At 37.0% G+C, this 23326-nt stretch overlaps 1 protein-coding gene across 1 annotated transcript in view; it reads left to right on the top strand.

Moving 5' to 3' along the window:
- Positions 1-246: 246 nt before the first annotated feature.
- Positions 247-23326, top strand: part of LOC131692455 (titin-like) — a 48882-nt gene continuing 25802 nt past the window's right edge. Inside the window, exon 1 of the mRNA XM_058979511.1 lies at positions 247-621. The gene's annotated coding sequence lies outside the window, so the exon portion shown is untranslated. The remainder of the gene's footprint in view (positions 622-23326) is intronic.

Genomic DNA, 23326 nt, shown 5'->3' on the forward strand with positions numbered 1-23326 from the left:
AACGCGCTAATGAGGCACGATCTTTGAAAAATACCATCGAAGTTTTGCGCGGACGTGTGTGAAAAGTGTTCATCTCTCTGTCTCCACCCTGAACCGGGTGGAAGTGAGTGATAGATTCCACCGAAAAAAAAACGCCAGTACGAAAATTAAAGTGCAGAGTGAGAGTGTCGTGAGGTTCGGCCAACTCCGGGACGCACCGCGCAGCATCAGAGACACGACAGGCCATCTCATATCGATTCGAGATCGCGTACGGGTCGGAAGCGAAAACTTTTACTTCTCGCGCCCTCGCACAAGGCCGCGCAATTTGATCGAAGACGGGTTCGAGTGTTCGCAGGGGGTGTTCGTTCAGGTGTCGCGTGGCTCAGAAGTGTGTGGATAATATCGTAGTACGACGGGAAAGTTCAGCGCCTGACAGTGTGAAAGGAAAACAAAAATTATAAAAGGTCATAAAGAGTGTTGTTTAGCACCAAGTGAGAACTAGTGTCGATCGCTGCTAACGTATATAAATCAGCGCCGTGGTCGGCAACTTGCGGCAAAGGATAATGTTCAACTAGGTTCAACTTCGACACCAAGCAGAGGATCCAGCAGAAAGTGATTGTTTTGATGAACCTCTCCGAAAGGGTAAGGTGGCGATGATTCAAGCGAATTGCCAAACGAACTTTTGAACGTTGATCGATGTAATTTGCTAAGGTCTGTCGAGAAGGAGAGGTCGTTAAAATTAACCGCATGACACGATAAATCGTCTATTTACCTCCTTTCCAATCAACCGCTAGTAACCTTCTTGGTGGGATCGTTTTTCGGTGACCAAAAATTTGAGGCTAGTTTTTTTCGCCGAAATTGAAACCCCGCAGTGTCTTTTGTCTGTGATGCAAACTTTTCTCCACGCGGCATGAAAATTAGGCATCGGTGCAGCCTTACGCAATGTTAACTTTGTTGTTGGCGCGGTGGAACACTAACCGTGATAATTGTCTAATGGACTTTTGGGTACACCGAAGTAAACAAGAGAAAAAGTAGCAAATGCGTGATGTTTTGTGACTGTGCATGTGTGTTCTCTTGTTTCTTTTGCTCAAAATCAATATGAGACATAAATCAACTCATGCGTATGTGTAACCGAAGGAAACAAAAAAGTGCAACTGAACAACAAAAAGCGGCAATTTTCCAATGGGTAGCCGTGTTAATCGGTGTTAATTTCTCACATTACGGCTTGGTGGAAAAAGGCAGCGTGTGGAACGATTAGGTTTAATCTGTTGTTTTGCACGTGTGTGAAACGGAAACGGGTCTGGTTTCATGTTGCGATAATTAATAATTTTGGAATTAAATGTTTTGCAGTAATTGATCGAAGGAAAAATTATAATGACGTGATAAAATTTTAAATTGGGTGCTGTGCAAAATAATGTAGTGTTATGAGCTATTTGACATGAGGGATTTTCCATGGGGGCTTAATGACATGGTTCCGGAAAAGTTCGTAGTTTAGGCTCACTGTAGAGCAGAACAGGGCGGGACAGTCTTATTGGTGATCATTCCAACTCATAGAGCTCATGTATGAAAAAAGACTACCAAATGAATGGTGCTGTTAAAACGGTTACTTATTTGCTTATAAATTCGGGTCGGGTCATGTTGGAGGGTTTTGATCTTATCTTACCGGTATTCATCATTGCAAGTGCTATTGTATGATAAACGCCATTCAGCACTTTTCGAGAAAAACGCTTTTAATAGTTTGTGATTGAAGATCTTAAAAAACTTTCTATCTATTCTCTACAACTTTTTGAATTATTGCACCAAAGTTGCACTCACGATCGTGTCATAGATATATTGATATCCTCTGACGTTAATAATGATTATAAGACACGCTATCTTGCTCGTTTTGTCCTAATTCCCCTTCTTGTATATTTTTATTTTTAAGACTGATTATATAAAAAAAGTCCAAGGATCCGCTAATAAATTCATGAAACAAAGATCACGATTTCCTGAACTGAACAATTTACGAACACCGTGACCAAGGTCCTGAAATCATTAATAGTAATAATAAACCTTGTATTCATGAAACTATTTGTGTTTTCTAAAAATTAGTTCTCCCCGAATATAAACTTGGCGTTACATTCAAACGTTTGGTTTAGTTACTGTGGTGGACAAGTTTTATTTTTTCTTGTGATTCTCGTACGTAATTTGGGGATACACAACCGCTATTAAAACGTTATTCATGATTCCAGGAGCTTATTCGCGATTTTCGTAATTTCTGATCACGTTACCGTCATGAGTTCGCTGTCGGATTCTTCTGCCAGAATAGCGTGTTTTTCGTTCATAATTTCAGGATCATAGTCGCAATTTTCGTAATTTTTATTCACGCCATCGTGATATTTTAGTCATGAGTAGAGAAATTCATTTTCATGATTTCAGGATCATTATCACGATTTTTCATATCATGTATAATATGATTTATGTGCATGATTTCATATTCACGTTATCGTGAATCACGATTAGTGTGAATTATGTTCATGATTCCAGGATCTTAGTAACGATTTTAATTTAAATGCTCGTTATGGTGATGTTTTATTCTTGAGCTTACTTTCGAACTTGACACGTGGATTGCTGTGACTCATATTCATGATATAAGCAGTTTTATCATGATATTCGTAATTTCACTTCACCTTATCGCGATACGTTATTTTCTGGTCACTCTTGGACTTTTTACAACGAGTAAGGTGACAATATTAATTGGATCGTAGAAGTGTGACTGATTCGCGGTATCTTGTTCTGTGAACTATATCATGAACACGATTTGTAACTCTCCACATTTCGTGAAATAGTTTACGTGAAAATTTCCTGACCATGTTACATGAAATCGAAAATGATTAGAGATATCTTCTAAATGTCACAAGCACTCAACATAAATCGTAAATCATGTACTAGGCATCCTGGAATACATGAATAATATTTTATGATTTCGCGAACTTTTCCACAAGCACGATTGGGAAGTCGTGACTATTGTTATAGGAGTTATGAACCAGTTAATTGTGTGAACTATTTCACGAGCGTAGATATTTTATCGTGACTGTTGTATTAGGAATTATGAATTATTTCACGAGGGTTGAATGGATTCGTGAATAAATTTTGAGTTGTAAGAAGAAATATCCAGACCTTTGATTTTTTGAACTTATGTTCCTAAATCTATGAATAAACGTATCAGTCAATCTTGGGTTTTATGAATTATTTTCATAAAATTGTAAACTAGCTCACGTATAGAAAATCGATTTGGGGTAATAACATTGCGGGAAACGTGACTGAAGTTCACAAATCAAAAACAATTGTCTCCACTAATAAAAGCGTTATGTGTTAAAACGTGATTGTTCCAGAATTCATGACACTTTATTCACGATTTTAGGAACAATTTTTTCCGAGTACGTCTCCGAAAGAAGCTGATTGTTACTGAATAAAGGTAGTTTTTCTTATGTAAAAAGGTCCAGGTAATAAATTGTAGATTGTTAGAATGACGTTTTATTCCTATTCTTCCCGTATTTATTTAGTTAAACTTGGCTCAACATCTCGGAAGCAGGCCTAATGTGGCTGAAATGAGTGTGTCGTATGAAAAACAGTCCAGGGAATCGATTGCAGATATAAACATGTGAACCCGTTTTATCCATATTCTGGGTTTTCAGCATAAGCGAACTCAATATCTCCAAAGCAGGCTCAATGCGGTTGATTAATCCTCATGATGTTATACAAAGTTGAAACTCAAAAAACCGAAAAAAATTTATTGGATATTCTGAAAGTACATACTTTTGAAAATATCTGTGCGAAATTTCATCCTGATCGGAGCACCAGATTTCAAACTACAGCCGTTCGCAGCGCGCAGGTTCTTCCACGAGTGAAGTTAACACAAAACTTTAAACGCAATTATCTTGGAATTATGTTTTTTGAAAAGTACCGTTGCGGTGAACGTGATATTTCAAAAACTATTCATCCGATCTTCATAATTTTTTTTAATTCTTTGTATTAATATTCTCGTGTACTTGAACGGTTCCTTTTTCATTCAATAATTTTCAATTGTTCGCAATGAATTTTTGTTTAAAATTTTAAACACCAAAAAACTCAATTTTTTGGTAAACATGTTTTTTTTATCGGAAAAATTTCATTTATTGGGAAACCGATCCGTTCAAGTACACCACAATCCATTTTTCTTCAATAATCTTTTTACTTGTATGATTTCTGTTGAGCGGTTCGGCTTGGAGAGCGTTCACCGCAAACCTCTGCCAAAAAACACGTTTCGGGGGATAGGCCATAACTTCACCAACCTTGAATATTTCTTTAATTCAATCTGTTTTTTCGAACTTCGATAGTACTACTAACGAAATGTCTTTTGCTTTTTCAAATAAAATTTGCATAAAAGACTTTTAAAAATCACGATCTTAGCTCACTTATTCGCCACAACTTTGTATATAATCCCTTAAAACAATAGGTTCTCAATGTAGTGATCCGACAATATCCTTCCAAAAATATTGTGTACAATATTTAAATTAGTCAGTATCAACAACAAAATTTTAATTCAATTAATTTTGGTTTGAGGGGGGGGTTTAACGCCCAACCCCCTGGCAGAAATCCCCGACTACATACGCGGAACGTGCCATTTAAGTCAATATATTCTGATTACCCCCCCCCCCCCCTCTGGCTACGCCACAGGCTTTGCAACTCAGGTGAAATCAAAGGGATGAAATTATTTTCTTTAGACGTATTTGCCTTTTTCCCAATTATGGCCGTAAAGGATTCAATGAACCTTTTAGAGAATTGGTTACACGGAAAAAATGCATTTAGAAATTCATGAACAAGAAAATTCGATTTCGTGAGCTGAACAACTTTTGAAAATCGTGACCAAGTTCCTGAAATTATAAATAATAAACTTAGTATTCATGAAACTATTTGTGTTTTCAAAAATCTAGTTCGCGTCAAAAATATACTTGGCATTACACTCCAATGCACTATGGTCCCAAAGCTGTATTTAGGAAGACTAAACTTTTTGCGCCCAAACCGTTGGTTTTAGATATATAGTATCTTTTTTCTTAGAACTTTCTTGCCGATTATTCTTATATTAGTTGAAGTATGGTGGTCCTTGTGGTTAGGGTGTTCAAAGTATCATTTTTTTAGGTGCGTAAAATTCAGCTAAATAATGTTCTATAAAGTTATAAATCAATCAAATTTAAGCAACTTTTCTAAAGAAACTATATGGCTACCTCTAATGGTTCATGCGTTATGATTTTTGGAATATTTAAGATAAGGTGGCTCATGAAAAAATGGTTTTATATTAATAATAGTTACACGATACCCGCTAAAATCGAATCCATTCAAGAACTTCCTCCGGAGTACAGGTTGTTGGCTGGCTTGATTCTCGACAGTGCGAATCAAGCTCATACTAAACCAGTGCCCGGCGCGAACACCCACAAAGTGGGACAAAGAGTGCTCAGAACTGTACGCGGAAAAGTTCACTGCGTATAAAGCCTTCCAGGACGACGGGTTACCCGATAGCTATCGACAGTACGCGTCGCTAGAAAAGCGAAGGAAGTGTTTGATGAAAGCCAAGAAATGCAATTATTGGCGTCGGTTCGTGGACGGGTTAACGAGAGAAACAGCGATGAGCACTCTTTGGGGTACGGCTCGACGTATGCATAACCGAAACAGTATCAACGAGAGCGTGGAATATTCAAACCGCTGGATATTCGCCTTCGCCAAGAAGATCTGTCCGGACTCTGTCCCGGTACAGAAAACATGCCACGCCGCGTCTCCTCACGATACCGCGAACGAAACACCGTTTTCGATGGTGGAGTTCTCACTTGCCCTCTTATCGTGCAATAATAACGCCCCAGGGTTAGACAGAATCAAATTCAACTTGTTGACGAATCTGCCTAATTCTGCGAAAAGGCGTTTGCTGAATTTATTTCACAAGTTCCTTGAGGGTAACATTGTTCCTTATGACTGGAGGCAACTGACGGTCATCGCCGTTGCAAAACCGGGAAAACCAGCCTCCGACCACAACTCGTACCGACCGATTGGAATGCTTTCCTTTTTTTTTATTTCTATTATAGAGGTTTTAACCTTAAGGTCATTCGCCTCTTCGGGTTAGAAAAATCTCTTAGGAAAAATTTCTAACCCTATGTGCGGGGTCGGGAATCGAACCCAGGTGCGCTGCGTACAAGGCAATCGATTTACCAATACGCTACGTCCACTCCCTAATGCTTTTCTGTATCCGGAAGTTGTTCGAGAAAATCATCTTGTTTCGCCTCGACAATTGGGTTGAAGCAAATGGTTTACTGTCAGACACACGATTTGGCTACCACAAAGGCAAAGGGATGAGCGATTGCTTTGCGTTGCTCTCAACCGAAATTGAAATGGCCAATGCTAGCAAAGAGTAGATGGCGTCAGTTTTCCTAGATATAAAGGGGGCTTTTGATTCAGCTTCTATCAAAATTCTTTCTGAGAAGCTGCACCAGCATTGTCTTTCGCCGACTCTAAACAACTTTTTGCTAAACTTGCTGTCTGAAAAACATATGCATTTTTCGCATGGTGATTTATCGACATCACGAATTAGCTACATGGGTCTTCCTCCGCGCGGGATCATCCAAGAACACAAGCGAATATACGAATGGACACACGATTATAACATCGAATTTATACATGCGATGTTACATGCACGCTAGCACACGCGACATACAAACGCCCACGTGATCGAACGCGTCAACGCACAAACACTCGAGCCCCTCGCGATGATACATGCGATCTTGATGTCTCTACGCCCGCACATATCTGAACCGTACAATGAACATCACATTCAGAACCACGGCCCGCTGCAATTGGGTTTAGGTAGTGTATTTTGCCAGGGACATTTCTCATCTCGTTTGCAATTGTAGTGAGTGATTCTGACGGGGAGCTCTGCTAAGACGCTAACGCTACAACTCCAGTAGGACAACTCTCGAAAATAAAAACAATAATTTGTTTTATTGATTTTCTATAATTTATTTAATTTATTTAGTTTATTCGAGGTTTTATCCGCGAAGGAATCGAAACTGTGTTCATCCAACCACTAACAGACTAACAGGGTGCCTATTTCGCAGTATTCTGCGAGTTCTACAAATTAATGAAAATTCCAACATTGATATGTGTAAGAAAAGTCTCATCTCACTGCTAGGTGAATTGAGTTGGATTTATTAAATTTAATCATTTAAATAATTTAATCAATTTAATTCATTTAATTCATTTTATTCATTTCGTTCATTTTTTTATTTTAATTTTTAAATTCATTTTATTCGTTCTATTACAAGGCTAATAATTTTAAAAATTATGTTAATCATTTTTCTCCTTTTATCAATCTTTTCCAGCTCACATATTTGAATCAGTTTTTTCATTTCATCAATTTGATTAGTCCTGTTCAGTCATTCCTTTTATTCATTTCATCCAATTTGTTAATTTGACTCAATTTTTTAATTTATTTATTGTTTTAGTGTCGCGCAATTTTTCATTAAATGAGTTTTTATTTTATATTATTTTATTTAATTTGATTATTTTCGACAATTTATTTTGTTCATTCGGGGTTCATTCCTATAGGGCTCGAAACTGTGTGTATCCCACTTGTTGTTGGGTGCCCACTTTGCATGAGTTCTGCAAACTAATGAATGATCCAACAGTGATATGTGTAAGAAATGTGTCATTTCACTGCTTGGTGGATTAAATTGGTTTTAATATCAAGTAAGCAAAAAATAAATCAACCACTTTACAATGATTTAAAATATCTTATTTGATCCGTTAGAGCTAAATAATCAGTTTTGAAGCATCATAACGTTAATTAATAGAGGAATTTAATTAGCTTACCTGTCTCAGCTATAACATGTGACCAAGTTGATATTTATGCAGATATATGTTATCAATGGAAAACTAGAGATCTTAGCTAACTACTGGCCAGAGAATTAATTTGATTTTGGCAACAAACAAAAATATGTTTTTTTTCATAAAGCGCCTAATTTTTAATAAATATATTTTTAATCGGTTGTGGGCCCTTTGGAAAATTCCCTAGAAAAGCGAAAATATAGAATAACCTTCATGGAAACATTTATTTCTCAAAGCCATCAGTGCACAGTGTTTTAAAGCGCCGTTTTCGTGCTCAAAATTTATAGCGTCTAAATCGTTAACTTCAGGTATATAGTTTGTTCGGCGAAGTTCTTGCTGTTATGATTACGTATCTACAGGAATATATTATTCGGTCATTAATTCACCTATAAATGATATACGAAATTTATTTTCTGAACTAATGAAGATAGAAACACAGTGTCTTCGGCGGATGTTGCAGAAAATATTACTACAAAAGAAATTGCTGAAGTCCCCATAGATCTAACTTTAACAGTTTTCCAGTTATGGAACATGTTATATGGAAGATCCCTTAAAATTAGTTTTTTCATGTTAACTTTTTGAGTCATTCTCCTACCTTTTTGGAGTCTTTCACAAAGTTGTTTGTGGTGTCGAATCACATATTTTTGCGATATAAAGCAATTTCCCATCTGTTGTATTTTAAAACAATATGCCACATTTTGCGATATTTTTAGAGTAACTTCCGCCAGAAATTCTCCGATCAAACTATACTCCTAAAGTAAACGGTTTCGACGCCAATAATTTTGAGCACGAAAACGACGTTTTAAAACACTGCGCAGTAGCATAAAGAGTATAGAAAAAGACATCATTTAAAATTTTTATTGTTGGGTTCGTGACCTCCCCATCTCACAGTGTTAGCAAATTGGCGAAAACGTGATCGACATTGTTTTGACGTCGAAAAATCGGCTTTTGAGCTACAGTGTCGCCAACAAAGTTTGTACTATAATTATTTTCCATTTCATAGAGGTACAACTTTACTGATGAGACGATATGGTCGACGAATTTCGCGCCAACTCGAACAAATGTTGGCTCTCAGATCTTTATGAAACTTTCTGTACATGAAGACTTTGTCACAAAAAGCCACTTTGCATATCTTTTTTTCAAAAATGATTTAGACTGTCTTTTGAAAAGGGTAAAACTTTTTTACCAATTTTTTAGAGGCAAGTTTCTAAAAATGACAAGTCCTACAAAAAATGTTGTATGAATGTTTTTCACAAAATTAGTCAAATTTTTGAATAAAAAAATTGAAAAAATTCTTCATTGACTACTACACAGAAAAAAATCGATTTGAAAAATTTAAAGTCGATTTACAAAAAAACACCATTTTTGATTTGGATGAAATTTTGTTCCAAGATAGGTAATTATGTTCCCTACCTACCGCCAAAAAATCAAGTTGGGCACTTTCAAGGAAAAAAAGTTAATTGAAAAAAACTTTTCCTTGTCCAAACTGAACTGACTTTTTTCAGTGTATTTTTATCGAAAATTAAACCAATGAAAGTCATAATCATCTCAGAATCAATTTTCCCAGCTGCTAGTTGCCTGATACATGCAAAAAGTATCAGTAACGAATTTGGTATATATTCATAACAAACTTGAATGAAGACTGGAAGATTGGAATACTGGAAGACTGGAAGACTGGAAGACTTGAAGACTGCAGTTCATTTGTTCCTCTCAAAACTGATAATTTTCTAAAATTTATTTTATGTCTTCAAAAATTTTACTAATTTTGTGAAAATCACTCCTGCAACATTTTTTTGTAGGATTTGTCATTTTTAGACTGTAGCTATTTGAAAAAAATTGGTAAAAAAAAGTTTAGCCCTTTTTAAAAGACAGCCTAGATAATTTTTGGAAAAACAAAGTATTCAAAGTGGCTTTTTGTGACAACGTCTTTATGTACAGAAAGTTTCATTAAAATGTGAGAGGGTGCTGCCAACTGTGAATACGATTTAGCGCAAAATTCGTCGGTCGCAAAACCTCAAAAAATTGATATAATGATAACATTGGATAAAGAATTTATGTAGCTGTAGTTGCGATTTTTGCCAGAATTGTAATGTTGACTTAAATAGACATGAAAAAGCATGTATTCAAAAAACGACTTTAACACTCTATTGTGGGACCCACAACCGGTTAAATCCTCACCAAAATGTTGTTTGAACCACTGGATCAATCAAACAAAGTATTGGTCTAAGATATGAATAGAACGATATATATTTTCTACTTTCCACATTGGCACCCATCTTCTTATTTTGATACATGACCACACTACACTTTAGTTCTCAGCTTGACGGGAGATTAATCACCAAACTAATACCTCTATAAAATGGGAAATATGTTGTGTAAAAACTGTACTCAAGACACTATAGCTCAAAAGTTGATTTTTCCAGGCTAACACAGCTTGATTACGTTTTGCCTACATCTGGTGCCCTCAACCGCGAAATTCAAAACTGGCAAAAATTACCTGTATTTTTTTGTTTGCGAACATTTTAAGTAATCCGATATAAAATCACGTTGAATTCTCTACATAAATATAGGGGTCATTCCACGTCAGGTTTACATCCAAAATTTTATGTCCTTCCAAAAAATTTTCTTGCATTCTTTGGCTAAAAATGATTGACGTAATTTTTTGTTTTGTCTGAATATAATATTTTTTCAAGTTCTTAGTTTTTGAAGTTTATAAAATTGAACATTTTTCAATCACCGATAAGTCGGAAACGATTCGATATTTGGGAAAAGATAAAAAAGTTTTCAAAAATGCTTACCGAAAAAAATTTCCAAAACTTTTTTCTCTTATATATCTTATGAAATTTGCAATTATTTGAAACTAATTGAATTTTTTTAATGCATGACCAATTTTTTACTTATTATTTTCTTTTAATATTAAGAATCATGTTAAAAAGATTGTGTAAAAATTTGGGAGTGGATATCCAAATACTTTGCGAGATATTAAATACAGTTATAAACTTGAAGCAAGGCAACTTTACACCAAACGCCCATTGATAGGCCTGTTATAATTGAAATATCTAGAAAAATACTTCGAGTTTCATTCTAAAATTGAAATGTTATAAAAGATTGGTCCAGAATGCGTTAAAGGCGTTGAAGAAAACTTGCTAGGAGTATGTCTATAACCAGATGACGGATAAGCGCAAACCAAAAAGCAACAATTTATGGCAAACTAGTTCAATTGCCGTTGAGACTGCCAAGCGTGCATTGACTCTGGGTCACAACCGTGTGCCGAAACCGCAAAAGAAATGCGGTTGTGTCTTGTAGTTAATGGGGCTCTTAAATTATGCACTGCGTCTCGAATCGATCACCATTTGGGTAGAGTTTGGAATTACCTCCCGACACTTGCCGGTTACCATCACACGAACGAGGTGGAAGAAAATAAAAACAAAACATCAATTCGCGCCCGGTCCATCTCAATGCAGAAACCGATACGCCCGCGGATAGTAGCGAAAATCAATCAAAAAATGTTATACAGTTGATTGATCTGAATTGTCAGTGGCCAGCACGCATCAATCTTATCAACATGCGCTCTGAATCGATAAGCAGTAGCCATGCGTAGGAGTGTGCATTCCCCCTAAACCATTGTGGAAAGCGAAAAATTGCAACTGCATTTTCATTAATATTTTATCATACCGCATTTCGCTGCTGAGCCGCAAAATGTAGGTTACGTGTGGCACAGGATATTAGCCGGGTGTTTGCGTCACACACCGGTCGTAGCCGACAGAAATAGGCGCTGCGTATGAGCGTTAACGGACTGTTAAAACGTTTTGGCACTCGTTTTCAGGTATTGTTGTTTTATTCATTTCGAATTTGTTATGGACCGGGGTTGTGAGTAGAGTCCCGTTGTTAAACTTTCGTGACAGGGTAATATCAATGTTACAGGAGCGGTGTGGTCAACAGCACAGATTAGTTTCGGTTGAGTTAGAAATTGAACGAGGTTTCAGGTATTACGTGATATTGCATCCTTACATTTTAAGGCTCGTCCTTAAGACATCCAACGTATTCAACTCTAAAAAGATACCAACAAATTGTGTTCAAGGCAGGCTTTCTGGACACATGGTTTTAGAGATTGTGGTTCCCATTGAATATATTACTTTTTAATAAGGTTTAGTTTTTATTTTATACGGCTTTCTTATGTGAAATTATTCCCTTTTGGTTCTCCATCTCTGATCTGGTTTGTTATTATAGTTTGTTGTCCTTACATTAGTTTTCTTGACTCGTTTTTTTTTCATTTTGTGTTAATTTGGTGTGATTCACAAGTTGTTTTTTTATCTTTGGGACCCGTCGGAACTGGTCGATGTGGTTCGAGACTTGTTCCGGAATCCGTGATTTAGACCTACAAACATAGCAATCGTAAACCAACTCAAAAGGTTTTGGAAGCATTTGGATTACCTTGCTCTTTTGATGCAAACAATAATGCACCGTTCATATTGCTCCTGAGTGCAGCGAATAACAAATAACCTATGATTGAAGCAAATTATCATTGCATATGCCAAACTAATAATAATTATGTTGTTTAATGGAAATCAATTACATCCCCGTCATATCTCACTCGAACCAAAACTAAGAAATCAATAGCCACAGTAATTGTCATGTCGCAACACTTTGATTGAGATAAAATCCAGCCGATTGTAATGGCATGTATTTGCTCAAACGGTCCCAGTTGGGTGACTGCACTGTGCATTAGTGCCTCCATTAAGCTGGCTTTCCACCTTTCATTTGAATTTAATAGCAGTTTGAAACGTGTTCGTTGCAATGATTGATTCCCTCATCGATTTCAGTGATTCGAACCATTCCATTCCAGCTGGAGCTCTCCTATTGTCAAAAGTGAGCTGTAGAAGAAAGGATCAAAAAGAAAAACTAACGTGTTGGGGTAAGGGAGAAGCGATTTAAAAAAGTTTTTTTTTGCGAAAGCCTGATATGCTACAAGATTGTCACATTCACAGATACAGGATGTGAATTGTGATGTAAATAGCTATGACTCTGTGTATCTAGTGGATGGAATTCTCTAAAATTTTTACTAAACTGTGTGGTCGTGAAGACCTCGTATATGTGAATCTGTAGCTTTAATTATTTTTTTTTTTGTTCCTTTTTAAAACTATTCAGTTAGATAGAGATTATTAAGTAGGAAAAGTTATGAAAATTTGGAGCCATAGTACTCAAGTAAGAGCATGGATGCGGAATATCAGATACCACATCAGTGCCTGAGCCATGTGAACTGTTTGCCTGGCATTTTACTGCTGTATTAAAGTATAATACTTCTAACAATATAGGGGTTCCGTTTGAAAATTTTCTGCCTGAATTTTACCCGATTTTTTAAACGTGAGAATATCTGCCGTTATTCTGAATGAAATTTTGTATCCAATTCCGTAGGATGTATAATTACTGAAAATAACAGAAATAATGAATTTTATGAAAGTAGTAATTATGTGATCCATGACTGGTCGGTACTATTCGTTCAAGTAGCAAGCGTCGCCATGACTGCCTCTTTTTCATCGAATGAACCGCGACATGTACAAGAAGGGAACATAAGAAAAATTCGTTAGTTTGTGTTCTGACGTTGAAAGCGTAGGAGCTGCTGCGTTTCATGTCAGCTCGCATTCTTCGGTGGTAGGTAAAACATCATATGACTGCTGCCAGGCGCTGAGAGCATTTCATTATAATGATGCACTGGCGTGCCAGTTTCATGCATACACGGAAGATACAGTGATGACAGGCCCCAGAAAAATCAGAAAGCTCTTTCTTTTTGAGATGAATTAATGGATTGGCGATTGGGTGGTTTGGTGCGAGAGAATCGCGCTCTCTTGCTCTTTTAATTATATGTGGCGTCAGGTGCGTGTACAGATAAATTCACCACGGTGCACGTTCCAGAGTGCGCTGTGGTGTATACACTGAAGCTATAAGTGGCGTGTGCTCTTTAGTATGTTTTCCTCTGGCAAGCGGTAGTGCGGGTGCGATTGACGATTAAATAATCACTGGTTGATTCGTTGTGTAAAGGAGATGGTGTTCAATGTCGTATATACAGGTCTGGCGAAGATGGCACTTTGGTATTCGTGAGATGAATCTTACATGAGTGGTGTGAGTGATCACAGTATAAATCGACTTGCTTTCGTCATAGCGGTCGTTCCGCTCCCATTGAATCGTGTGACCGCTATGACGTCGACCCGTTGTACTTCTGGATTGTTTACATATTTTTGGGTGCTAACACTAGCAAACCATGTGTTCTGCCACACCTATATATACCTCATTGGATGGTATTAGTTTATTGGATGCTGATATTATGATTTTCTGTTGCTGATTTGTTACGAGTTACTTCGGAAAGTTTATTTACGAGTTTATAGAGCATTTTTACACGACCAGCGTAACTTAAAATACTTGGTCCTCGGAGCAAACTAAGAAAAAGTTTTACATATCATTATGCTATAAACACACTTAAATAACGATCCGTATAAACAGATTAATTGTAATTCACATTATGTCAGCTTATTTTATGTGCGGCTAAACGACGCAATGTGAATTTTACTTATATTGTTTGCGAATATCGCGGCTACACAAGGGAAAAGCTCCATGAAAGGTCTTGTCCTGGTACTGAATTCGTTGTCGATTATCATACGTGACAATTGCAGGGTTATTGTGAAAATTCCACTATAAGGTACCTGCTTGGTTAAGGTTTGAGCAAATTATTGTTTATGAAAACATGGGGTAAAACGCGCCTCGTTAAGAAATAGGATCGTAGCTAAGCTATAACAGTAATTGAGAGAATTTCATAAATATCATTAAACCAACATTTCCCCTTGTATTCGCAATCATAACGCTTTGCAAATGTTCAAGAACATGTAAAATATGCAATGTTTCAAAATCATTATAAATTAAACTTCGAAAAATGGGCAGGGCAAAACGCACTTTTGCGGAGGTAAACTTCACCACATCAGGGAGGCATAAATCACTACAACGACGGGACAAACATGTAGGGTGGGTGCTCCTATAGTTGAGGTGTACCAATAGTTGCAATAGTGGGTTATACGCCTAACTAAGATACCAACCATCAACAAATATTTTTTTATAGATTCATCGCACTAAAATTATGCGACAACAAAACTGTTATCCTTGAAATTTGCTCAAATAACTATTGAAAAAAATTATTTTCTTAGAATTTTGAGCTCCCTTGCACCTATAGTTGATGTAGTGTACCTATAGTTGCAAGTCCCATAAGAAAGCAATGGGATTTGCAACAATAGGAACCGAAATTAGCGATTGCACCACTATTGGTACATGTGTTCCTATAGTGGTACAAGCGGTTTTGAATACATAAATTGGTTACTAAGCCATCTTTATATTTTTCCTATGAAGTAGGGACTGAAAGCTTTCGTTTAATGTATTAACATTGCCCATAGGTCTATTAATCGATTTTTTTATCAAAAGTTTTCCTTAAGCATGCGACTATTGGTACATCCACCCTAATTTTGTTTTTTGTCGCGATTTACGAAAAGTGTAGCTTTAAATCGCCTTAGGTTATGCAATTATTAGGTTTTCAAAACAATTTTTCTGTTTTAGATTAGAAAGATGGGTAGGTAATGTCAACGACATTACCGAAATGAAGTAGCATACATTTTAAACTGTTAATATGAATGCTGCAATTTTTACTCATTTTCGAAAGGTTTTATAAAAATTAGTTATTTCGGTATTTCTTGGAAATAGCGAAATAACGGTACAAGTATATCCTATTAATTGCTTACCATATGAGGATAAATATTTTTGAATATTTTAGGTTTCGATGTACGTGTACCGATATTTTGGTATTTCCACTAGAAATAACGAAATAGCTGGTTTTAATACAACCTATCAGAAGATAGTTAAAATTGTAGCATTGGTATTAACAGCTTAACGTGTAATCTACTTCACTCCGGTTATGTCTCTGACATTACCCACTCATCTTTTTTCGAACTGTTCTACATCGAGACAAAAGGCTGAAGATGCTGCTTCCGATGTTCCCAGCGGTCTGATTGATTTAGGAACTTTCGTCATTACTCCAGAATTGGTTAAGCAGGCATCGAAAAAACTTAAATGCTCGTTTGCTCCCAGGGCCTGATGGTTTTCCAGCAGTTGTCATTCTTCCTTGTATCAATGCTTTGGTTGGACCGCTGAGTTTAATTTTCAATCGATCATTTGAGCGAGCCAAATCCCCTCGCATTTGGAAGCATTCGCTCATATGTCCCATATTTAGGGATGGCGATCGACGGAATGTTGCGAACTTTCGTGGAATTACTCTCAGCCCCCTCAAAGCTATTTGAGGTTATTGTGAGTCGTGCTATTTTAGACTGCGCGAAGAACTACATATCATTTGATCAGCATGGATCCATTCCAGGAAGATCAGTGACAACAAATTTGTTGAGTTTCACGTCCAAGTGTGTCGCTAGCATGGACTTCCAAGTGCAGATGGACGCCATCTACACTGATCTGAAATCAGCATTCGATAAAATTGATCATAGAATACTTTTTGCAAGCTGTCTTGCGTCGGCGTTTCTTCACAATTTGTGTCTTGGTTAGATTCATATCTTTCCGGAAGAATTCTGCGAATAAAATTAGATAACTGCATATCGTCACAATTTTCCAACAATACTGGTGTTCCACAATGGAGTAACTTGGGACCTCTGCTGTTCGTACTATTTTTCAACGACATCGCATTGCTGCTGGGAACCGGCTGCAAACTAGTTTATGCTGACAACTTGAACTTTCCGTGGATTGGTGTGGCAGAAACAAGCTTGTCATTAACGTGGCAAAATGTCAAGTGATTATGTTCCTTTGCATTTTATGCCCGGAATATCGGAATAATTCTGACATGAATTGAACAGGTGTGTGATTAAGGAGTGCAATTAGACGCGAAACTGACGTTCGATTTGTCCTATTCTCGAAAACGCTTCAGTGATTTGGTGTCCGCATCAAGTAACGTAGTGCATTAGAATCGAACGTGTGAAGAAACATTGTGTGCGCATGGCACTAAGAAATCTACCTTGGCATGATCCAGTTAATTTGCTACCATATCCGGATAGGTGTCAACTGCTTGGAATCGATACGTTGCAATGCCGGCGAAAAATACAGCAAGCTCAGGTGATCGTAAAATTGATTAACGGTGAGATAGATGCTCCAAAGCTTCGTTCGGAAGTAAATTTTCGTATTCCAAATAGAACATTACGAAATACAACACTGTTTCAGCAAAGATTTCATCGTACCTTGTTTGGATCCAACGAACCGATTACCGCATGCATTCGGATGTTCACCGCAGTTGAGAATTTTTTGAGTTTAATGAGTTGTCCAGTCGCTTCGTCAATAGGATTAGCCGATCTACTGTGCTTTGATGTTTTTATTTAAATAATGTGGTAATATTTTACTTTAGTTTATCAGATGTACTGTTGTTTATAACTATTTATAACCCTATCTGTCCATTAAGACTCCAAAGTCCGATGGATATAATTCTGGACGAATTTCGCGCCAACTCGAACAAATGTTGGCAACACCCTCTCAGATTTTAATGAAACTTTTTGTACATAATTACTTTGTCAAATTTGTTTTACCAATTTTTTTCAAATTGCTATAGTCTAAAAATGACAAATCCAACAAACAAATGTTGTAGAAGTGATTTTCACAAAATGAGTCAAATTTTTGATTTTAAAAATTTAAAGTCGATTTACAAAAAAACCATCTTTGATTTGGGTGAAATTTTGCTCCAGGATATGTAATTACTTTTAAGGAAAAAAGTTATTTGAAAAAAACTTTTCCTTGTCCAAACTGTATTTTTTTTTCAGTGTGTTTTTATCGACAACTGAACCCATGAAAGTCATAATCATCTCAGAATCCAATGTTTATTATTGCGATAACCGCCACCACAAGTGCAGAGACCGCTCTACACGACCTCAATACGCCGGAGATGGGCCGTATAATGGTTGTACATGACCCGAATGAAGTCATGACCCTCATCCATTCTCTTGCACCAAGATTTGTTGATACCTTTGGAATTCCTAAACTTCCATCACTCCACATAATTTGCCAATTTTCAAGCGTGCTCTGGGAAGAAATATTAAAAAACTCGTTGAAGTAACGCGATCCTTCATAAATATCACCTTCTAATGCATAAATGTCCACCTTCTCATTATCATTCTAATCCAAGTGTCCGCCTTCTCATTACCCGGAATGGAGCATTGCGAAAGAATTCAAACTAAGGTAATCTGCTATGATTTTTTAGATAAAATACTCAAAAACTCCCATGCTTTCCCCAGGAAATACAAAGAGTGCTTTTCATGCTCCATCAAACGGAGAGCCTCCTGTAACTGTAACGATGTGGGCATGGTCGTTGACCGGAAAATATAAAACCATCAATTTTGTGGGGAGAATGTTGGCAGCACAGCCTCTTTTATAATTGCTCTCACCACTACTGTCATAATAATTGGCATAAAAGCAATGCATAGCAGGCACCATAAAACGAACGTTCCGTGTATTCCAATCACAGGATGAATCGAATACAAAACGTGGGCTCTAGCCACCAGACGAAACATTGTTTCTCTGATGATCTGTCCGTTAATCCGTCGACGAACCGGTGCCAATAATCGCGTTTTTCAGCTTCCATCAAGTTTTTCATTTGCATTTGTAGCGTCGCGTATATTGGAAAAAATTCGGGCGATCCGACGTTCAAAAGTCCCTTTCGCGTATAATTCTAAGCAATCTTTGCCCACCACAAAGAAGGAGACTGTTCACGGTTGTTCGCGTCGTGTACTCGTTTCGTCTGACATTTAATCGTAGTGCAAATGCATTGTGCAAAACCTGAGGGAAAATGTAGGAACTGGAATATAGGGACACTTGGGTTTTTTGATGTACCATGTGAAAATTCCTGCTAGTTTCTAAGATTACCGAGGCCAGGAATCACTTATTTTGGTTTTGTAACAGCACCCTTCAATGAACACTCTCTGGCCTTTACGAGGAAGCTTAGGAGAAAACTGATTTTTCTCTTTCGGAAATGTATAGGCACATTAGAAGATGTTCTCACAATGGTAAGACTCTCGCTCTTTAGTGTAAAAAGAAACGTATAAATTAGTCGTTGTCGGGGGCGTTGCGCTCTTTTGCATTATCGGAGCGTTCCTTAAAAGAATGTTTCATTTTGTCCCCACAAAATTTATAAGCGGGATACGTCGAGAGATCATACGGAGTCTCAGTTTTCATGATTCTCTCCGCATTTTCCACAGCGTGCCTTGTTTCTACAATAAGTTGCTGTAGGCCCAATTGTTTGCAACAACGGCAGTTCATGCCTCGTGGCACAAAAAGGCGAACAGGTAGACTGGCTCCGTCCAAAAAATCAAAGTTTGGGAGAGCAGATTCGGCGAAAGGTTTGAAATGAGGCTGATGGAAAATACGTTGTTTTCATATACTCCTTGATCCTGAACTCAATTGCTTGCGAACCAGAAATTTCACTGGCCGAAGCAAAGGGTTCTTGAAGGAGTGAACCCCATACTTCGCAATTAAGGCTCCTGTTGGAGACTACACCATCAATCTCTACTTCCAGGGCGGGTACATAGACAAGGTACTTCTTCGTACACGGCCAAGTGGTATTTAGTTAAATCTCGCATATATCGATGATGTTATCAGTTATGTGTCCAACAAAAAAAAACACCTTTAACAGGCCAAAGAGGGTACCCGGGTACCCACAAATTGAAATGCTCATAACTATGGTTTGCTTTAGCCGATTTGGACACTTTTGGATGTTTTAAATTCAGAAACTCGTCCACTTTTTGATTCTGTAAAATAGAACCGTATGAGTGGATCTGGTTCTTGCTAATCCGGATTTCACGGAGTAGTGTTCTAGTACTAGGGTATGATTTGGAAATTTTAATAATGTCCTAGCAATATGAGTATCAAAACTCTTCAAATTTTCTCAGGAAGTCTGCTATTTATTGTTAAGAGACCCTATGGCAACTTGAAAAGTGGAATTGGAATGGAATGGCCACTCACGTCCCCACGGGAACCTGCTCCGGAATGTCCGTTCCGGGGTCAAATCGCCAAATGGTTCCAAAACCGCGAGATACAGCCTACTGATGCAATTCCAAGAATTTTGATACCCATATTGCTAGTATTTCATTGAAATTCACAAACAGTATCCCAACACCGGAACAAGCTTCCAAAAATTCGGATCCCCGGAAGCAGAATCGAGTAACCATATCAATTTTCACCAAGTCGAAAAGTGGATGAGTTCTTGAATTCAAAACACTTAAAAGCATCAAAATCGGTTAAAAATTACCTTAGTTATTGGAATTTCAGTTTTGTGGGTACCCACGTCGGCCTGTGACGTAGTAAAAAATTCAGGAACCCCTCCTCATTCCCCCTCTTACTATATCAACAATATTATTAACCGAAAAGCTTAACTTAGTGAAGTTCTAAGATGTCACAAAGTTTCAATTTCCAGCTATGGATAAAACATGAGAATTTCATTAATTGAAACCTAAAAAGGTACCCGGGTACCGCGTCGGACACATAACGGTTAAATGGCTTATCTTTGCCATTTAATTATAACTATATCTATGAATATATACCTAATTCGTTACTGATACTTTTGCATGTATCAGGCAACTAGCAGTTGGGAAATTAGATTCTGCGATGACTATGACTTTCATTGGTTTAGTTTTTGATTAAAATACACGGAAAAAATAAATTCAGTTTGGACAAGGAAAAGTTTTTTTTAAATAACTTTTTTTCCTTAAAAGTAACCAACTTGAATTTTTGACGGTAGGTAGGGATAGATGTGCTTTGGTGGACGATGAAACTTTACAAAAACCAATTTCTAATAGATCTTGGGGCTCAAATTTTACAAGGCTACTGTTCGCAGTTGCTCAGGTTACAGTTATGTTAATAGAAACACGATTCTTTCACTTATGTTTCACAGGATATGTTATATTAATAGAAACACGATTCTTTCACTTAGTTTGGAATATATTTACATTTATTTCATAATAAAAACTGTTTTGAAAATATACTTGTTACCGCCCATTAGAAAACGTCAGTCTTCGTAATGTTTGATGTATTTCCAACGAGATTGGTGCAAATATAAAGATATAAAGACAAATCGAATTGGATCAGAAATTCAGAAAGAGATTATGGTGGGTTACTGGTTATTACCTGATGTCTGATCAACAGTAAAAAAAACCCCTGGATTGTGAGGATAAGTTGCAAAACGAGACCACAGATTACTGACGTTGATTTATTCATTTTATTTTTTTCTGTGCAATTTCTACCACTCCTAAACCAAATTTTCGGATTAAAAATAGTTGTTTTTTACAAATTTGCATCACCAATTTATAGGATCTAGAGTATTTTTTTTCAAAATCGAGCTAATTTTATTGTCCAAAAAGAAATCGCCGTATTTTTTCAAAAAAACTCTTCACCAATCTGACACTTTTCACTGTATCTCAAGAAAAAGTAATAAGAAGAGTTGCCAGACTTCACAGGAAGGAACACTTCTCACTTCATATTTCTGAGTTATGAACGAAACGAAAAGGTGGAAATATAGTTGCCACTGCTTTATAAAGTGTTAAGCCTGAAAGGATTTCGGTCGTCGGAGATACCTTCCCATTAGTCGACACTATCATAATGCAACGAAATTTAAAAGAATGGAGTAATCGTCACTTAGCTGTGGAACATTTGTAATATCAGTATTCAACAAACACATTTTCGCTAAGCCGTCGGTTATACAGCCCGTTAAGAAAGGGTGTTTCCAAATGGTCACCAGCTATTATCCGGGAAATTACATTTTCACTTACACACGTCATATCTGAACTTTCGTCAGTACGGGCAGAAATCACTTCGAATATTACTACCCACTCGGGAAAAAATTGTTCCGCCGGCGCTGGGAGTAAAATGACTAATAATATTTCATGAGGTCATTCTAAGAACTTCGAATTGATTTTTATACACTACACATGTTAAGTTCGATTAACTACTCTTAGCCCGTAAAGGAGCTAGAATGAAAATTAAGATTGATTTTTGTGTTTTGAATTCATCTCATCAGTAATTCAGTAATCAGCACAAACTTGGGGCCAAGTTAGACGATGTATCTAAACTAGTACCTAAATGGGCACTAGTTAACCCTTAAAGGCGCAAAGCATTTTTTTTCAAATTTTCTGAAAATTGTCTAACAGTTTTAATACGTTACTATGATTATTTTGAGATGGTTTTCGCAATGTTGTTTTAAAACAACATTGCGCATTTAAGGGTTAACTAACGCTAATTTGGGTACTAATTTAGATTTATCGTTTAACTTGGCCCCAAGTTGGTGCTAGTTACTGACGACAGTAATTCGAAACACCAATTTAAAACGTAAGTTAGGTCTTGTGCCTTTAATTTGCGAATTGATTTAATCCAACGTAGCCCTTTCAGGAGTTAATATTTCATAGTTAGAATATATTCAAACAATGCATATCTGAGCTTCTTGGTGTAAGATAGGTATTAAACTGATGTTATTGTTTAGTTGAAGACAAACTTACAACCAATAAATTACAATAATATCACGTCATATGCGACACTAACGAGTGTTTTTGACAGTTCGAGGTAGACCAAGAAAATAATATAAAAACATAGTACCTAAATGATACCCCCAGGTACACAATTATTTTATGGTCAATATCTGCGAATCAAAATAAAAATGCATTAGCACAACTGTCTCCAGGGTGTCATTTGCAAAAAAGCAAATTAAATTTATAAATCACATTAACGCTAATGAACTTTCGACACAGGTCCTGGTAAAATCGTTGCCAAGAAATGCCGACACTTTCTATTTATTTATGGCGGCAAATAAACATTAGGATTTTATTGACCTATCATGGTGGCACTCATTGCAAACAATGTATCTAACCTTTCCAATCGGAAGCAGCCTTCGCCTGTCTTGCCGGTAACCATTGGCCACTTTATTTCGCGACCAGTGCAAGTGTTGGATTTACACCTAATCGACTCGTGTTTTTGCCGGTCCTTTTCACGTGCCTGCAGTCATTCGCGTAGATTTGTTAAAGAAAAGTCCAGCGAAATGTTTCGCTTGCAAAGGCGAAACACAATAAAGAAATAAATTAATAATAAAATACATGAAGCCCATCGTTAACAGCGCCTGTGCCAAACCAAAATCAGGCTATTTAATAGAAAGCCCGCCTACCGGTCAGCAACAAACATCATACAAATAGATGGTGAACGTGTGGAGTACGTCACACCACACGGTTCCTCGGGCTACGGTTACAGCATCAAAACGACCCCACGTCTTTGGATCACCAAGAAAATCTAAACGAATGTTTACGTTGTTACTTAATCTATTTCAGTTTGGTAGCGAACCAAAATAAACGTACGCAAACAAACGTTGAAAATCATTTCTAAAGACGAGAGGAGTTGGCTT

This window comes from Topomyia yanbarensis, chromosome 3 (assembly GCF_030247195.1).
Source record: "Topomyia yanbarensis strain Yona2022 chromosome 3, ASM3024719v1, whole genome shotgun sequence".
Lineage (NCBI taxonomy): Eukaryota > Metazoa > Arthropoda > Insecta > Diptera > Culicidae > Topomyia > Topomyia yanbarensis.